Below are 5,292 nucleotides of genomic sequence, written 5' to 3'. Positions count from 1 at the left end.
CAACCTAATTGGAGACCCCGACGCTTGCCCGGAGCTTTACACCACAATGATTGAGCTCCGAACACCACCAACCGTCTAGGGCGCCCAAGCACCCAAGAGGAACAAGCTCAAGGGCACCAAGCACCCAAGAGTAATAAGCTTCTCAACTTGTAACTTCCACGTATCACCGTGGAGAACTCAAACCGATGCACCAAATGCAATGGCAAGGGCACACGGAGTGCCCAAGTCCTTCTCTCTCAAATCCCACCGAAGGAACTAATGCTAGGGAGGAAAAAGAGAGGAAGAACAAGAAGGAGAACACCAAGAACTCCAAGATCTAGATCCAAGGGGTTCCCCTCACAAAGAGGAGAAAGTGATTGGTGGAAATGTGGATCTAGATCTCCTCTCTCTTTTCCCTCAAAAACTAGCAAGAATCCATGGAGGGATTGAGAGTTAGCAAGCTCGAAGAAGGTCAACAATGGGGGAAGAACACGAGCTCAAAAGATAAGGTTCACTGGGGAAGAAGACCTCCTTATATAGTGGGGGGAACAATCCAACCGTTACCCCCACTTCAGCCCCGCAGAGAGCGGTACTACCGCTTGGCCAGCGGTACTACCGCTTGCCCCTATAAGCGGTACTACCGCTCCCCCTCGCGGTACTGCCGCTGGGCCCAGAGCGGTACTACCGCGGTGGCAGGGCGGTACTACCGCAAACGAGCGGTACTACGGCCCCCACTGCCGCGGCTAGTACCGTAGAACCCGACACGAAAAAGACCCCTCGAATCGAGACGGTACTAGTACGAGACCGCAGCGGTACTATGGCTGGGGGGTACCAGCGGTACTACCGCTTGTAGCACCCAAGCGGTACTACCGCTCCGGCCCGCGGTACTACCGCTAGGAAACCAAAACTGCCATAACTTCTGCAAATGAGCTCCGAATTGAGCAAACTCAAGCTTGTTGGATAGAGGAAGACGAGTAGCATCAAAACAGCGAATAGAGGAGTGAGAAGAGGCAGGGGAGGTATGCCAACAAATAGAGGAGTGAAACCTCCAACCGAGAAGAACCGGCATAACCTCCAACATCGAAAACATCATAGAAGGTGCGAGTGAACTCCGTTTTCGATGAACTCGAGCTTGTCATCAAGATGACCATAAGCTCCAAAACTCACAAAGAGAAGAACCAAACAAGAACCAATAAAGATGATGCAAGGATGCAATGGTTTGAGCTCTCTACGAATGATACGATCAAGCTACTCATCGAGAGCCCCCCTTGATAGTACGGCAATCGATCCTATAACCCGGTCTCCCAACTACCATCATGAGACCGGTAAAATAGAAAACCTATCAAGGGCAAACCTTTGCCTTGCACACGGTTCACTTGAGCTAGATGATGACGATCTTGACTCCCGCAAGTTGGACCACCTTTCTTGGTTGCGTTGGCTCGATGAAGACTAGTTGATTGCTCCCCCATGCTCCACTATGGGTGATCCACTCTTCCGCACATCTTCACAAGTCCATTGTCACCACAATGGACGGCAAGCTTCAAGCATTTGATCTCTTCATGATGCTTCACTTGAACTTGCACACCGCAACATCTTCACAAGTCCATTGTCACCACAATGGACGGCAAGCTTCAAGCATTTGATCTCTTCATGATGCTTCACTTGAACTTGCACACCGCAACATCTTCACAAGTCCATTGTCACCACAATGGACGGCAAGCTTCAAGCATTTGATCTCTTCATGATGCTTCACTTGAACTTGCACACCGCAACCTAACCCCACAAAGAACTCTCACGAAGATCATGGGTTAGTACACAAAGCGTAATTGACAATGCTTACCACACCATGGGATCGCTTGATCCCTCTCGGTACATCTTCTACGCTTTGTGAGTTGATCAAGTTGATTCACTCTTGACTTAGTCTTGATCAACCATGAATCTTTTCAACTCTCTTCATTTGGATGATGTCTTGAAGATATACATGAATGATCACACAATCTTCTTCTCCAAGACATGCTTGCAATAAGCTCAACTCTCACATGACCAATCTTTGGATAATTTCTTAATAACACCTTGGTCACCACATAAACTCCTTGAAACCAACACATGAACTTCAAGAAATGCCTATGGACAAATCCTTCAAATATAACTCAAGGCAACCATTAGTCCATAGAGATTGTCATCAATTACCAAAACCAAACATGGGGGCACCGCATGTTCTTTCAACATCCTCCCCCAGCGCAGCCACACGCACGAGGCGTGCAGCCACGGGCGTCGGGCGTGTGCGGCTTCACCGGCGCTGCTCGGTCGCATGGCTCTGCTGCTAACGGTGTGGACTAGCCACATCCTACTGCTACTACTGGTAAGTACTAATTCTGATTCCTTCTCCATAAGTGTTCCAAATTTCACATCGAGTGCTTGCTAGATGTCAACGTGGGTGTGCATATAGTGTTCATTTTATCTCAGGCCCTACTATTGCCCACTCAGCCATATTGCCTTCTTTCTCTTTGTTTATCTCAAGGCCATGAAATTAATCAAGATTTAATCTATGGCGCGGTCATGGTATTGCTACTGATTAGATCTAAATGTTGTTCCTAACTAGTGCTACTCATCCTTGAACACCATATAGAAGCAAATAGTGGCAGTGAAACTCCAAAATTAATTACTTGTGAGTAGATTATAAACATCATCACTCAATTTTTGCTACAGATTGGCAGGGATTAATAATTAGAACAAGGTAGTATACACAGGAAGATTGAACTTTTGGATACACACATACATGTCTTAGCAAGTTACTAGTACTTAGGATTTGATTCTTGGCATGTTAGATCTAGTACAAGCCATAGATGTCATTCACAGAAACTTTTACAAGCTTTTGCAATTGATCTAATTAGTTTTGATTAACTTGGGTGTTTACGTAAACATTTTGTTCTTTTTACAGCAAGATAAATAGATCAAGGTGAATAGATGCTCATGGACTGATTCAAACCGAGGTGAAGATAGACAAGAAGTCAAGCAAGAAGGGCTAACACAACAAGGTACTTGATTAGTACCTGATGGCGCATGCAACCCAAAGGGCTTCACCGCAGTGAAGGACAACAGTGTGGCAGAAGGTGAAAAGGCAAGTGGTGGTGGTACTCCAGTGTATGTGTGCGTGTGAGGTGGAATGGACCACAGTGAAAGGAATGGCTCCTATTTATAGTGGGGTTAGTAGCTATGTCGGTTTGGAGAGGCATTACATCTGGCATGCATGCGTGGTTAGGCTTGCATGCATGCCTCCACTTGTGTCTCTTGTAGGCTGTACTAGGGACAAGTGTAATTTGCTTGACTGGCCATTAGTTGGCATTTACTTTATGTGGAAAAAAATGAGACCAAGATCTGATTATAAATTTGTAGAATATATGGAGGTTTGGAAAATATTTTGTTGTGCATGGTCAAATGCTATTTGCTATAATAAAAATTAAATGTCAGGTGTTTCCATTATTTTAATTAATGTTTAGGCAACGCCGTTGAAATTATTGTTATCTAATTTTGACGGTTCTTACACGGACCTAGCCGAACTTTTATCAGATGACCGAAAAGTTGGCCCAAGGCACACAAAAAAAGTCTCCCCCGGCGCGGCAGAGTAAAGTTTCACCACCCCTCTTCTCCCGCCCGCTCGGCCACCGTTTCGCGCTGCCGCCCCCACGCGCCGCACGTCGCCACTGATGACCCCCACTCTGGCTGGAACGGGAAGCCAAGACCCTTCCGCCGCCCCGTCGGTGTGTCGCCGCCGCCCGCACCCCAAAAAAGAATGTGGACAAAGGCTCTTATTCAGTCCACCGCACCAGCAACTACCATTGATATTAAGGTCGGCGTGGTGGCCACTATGTCTCCGGCGTTGGTAGGCCGCCCTCCCGCTGCTCTCGTCGGAGGCAAGCATGCTAGGAAACCAACGGCTGCCGCTTCGGCCCTCGCCGAGGAGACGGCGAAGAAGAGGAACAAGGAAGCGACTCTGGCCCCTCGTCCATGTCCGATGCTTCGCACGGCGTTTCCGGCCACCCCTATGGCCAGTAGTTCCGGCACGATCGGATGCCGCAGCTGGCAACAAGGGCCGTGGCCGTCAAGTGCTCAATGAAATGCCTACAAGGTAATTTATTTATGTTTACATATTCCATTTCGGCCAATGCATTGTGCGGTGATGGTTGGCGCCCGGTGGATGATGGAGTCTGTTATTGTTGTTACCATAGTGCGGAGATGAACACGACCGGATTTTTGTCGTCTTTGGAGATGTCATATGAACAGGCAGCAGGTTAAACACAGAGAAAAGTTTACTTTTCGTTCCTTATCTATTACCGAAGTCTAAATTTTATCCCTCAACTCATAAACCAGTCAACTTGCACTCCTAATTCTTAAAACCGAACAAGTTTAGTTCCTTGTCTTGGGTGAACTGGGTATCGCTGCTGACTCAGCACGGTGTTGACCGGTCCTCATCCACATGGCGGTATTTCTCTCCCCTTTCTTCTTCCTTCTCACATTAGCTACTGAGGCATGTCATCAAACACGTGGCATGCACTGCCGCGTGCTGTCCATGGCCGAGCAGCGAGCAGTGGCATCATCTCCTGCCGGTGCTCCCGTGCCTCACAACCTTCCACAAGTGCGTCTTCGACGGCTTCCCAACGGCGCACGCCCCAGCTTCGTCGTCCGCACACGCGCCCACGTACTCGAGGAGGAGCGCCATGCCGAGCGCACACAGCGTGGGGGGTCTCGTGCAGCTGCGGACGAGCCGTGGAGGACGTCGGCGCCATCAGAGCTAGGAGTTAAAAGACGAGCACGTCGGCGGCGGTACAGTGCGTGGCGTGGTTAAAGATGGAGACGGCGCGCACGGTGCGGCCAGCGACGCGGTGCCCGGAGCTCATCGTCGTACACCCACCGCCAGAGGAGATGTCGCACTCTCGTCCACACCCCGAGCTCAATCATCGACGCGTCGGTGGCGGCGCCGGTCTCCTGGTCATCGTTACCAATACGGTGGGCGGCGGGAGGCGGAGTTACGGTCGGCGGTTCAGCGGCTTCGCTGCCACTGCCCTTGGTCGTGACCGTGACGGCGGTACGACGAACAACACGAGCATCAGCAGCACGAACGGGCTGAAGCTTCGGCTTCAGAGGCTCACGCTGACAGACTGACAGTAACTGTGCCCCACGCTGACCTCGTCGGCTTCTTGGCCACCCCCTACTGGCAGGCCTCCTCGGTATCGCCGGGGGCGCTCCGGCACTTGCGCGGCGGGCACCCCATGCTGCTACAGAGACAAGCTGCGGAGGAGGTGCTGCTGCTAC

At 50.2% G+C, this 5,292-nt stretch overlaps 1 long non-coding RNA gene across 1 annotated transcript; it reads left to right on the top strand.

Annotated features, from left to right (window-relative positions):
- The first annotated feature begins 1,535 nt into the window (after window positions 1-1,535).
- LOC120966397 (uncharacterized) lies at window positions 1,536-3,418 on the top strand. The gene is made up of 2 exons (XR_005760006.3): window positions 1,536-2,341; window positions 2,921-3,418. It is a non-coding gene; the product is annotated as an uncharacterized lncRNA (long non-coding RNA).
- The last annotated feature ends 1,874 nt before the right edge of the window (window positions 3,419-5,292 follow it).

Source organism: Aegilops tauschii, chromosome 1 (assembly GCF_002575655.3).
Source record: "Aegilops tauschii subsp. strangulata cultivar AL8/78 chromosome 1, Aet v6.0, whole genome shotgun sequence".
Lineage (NCBI taxonomy): Eukaryota > Viridiplantae > Streptophyta > Magnoliopsida > Poales > Poaceae > Aegilops > Aegilops tauschii.
This window is presented reverse-complemented; position numbering and strand designations above follow the sequence as displayed.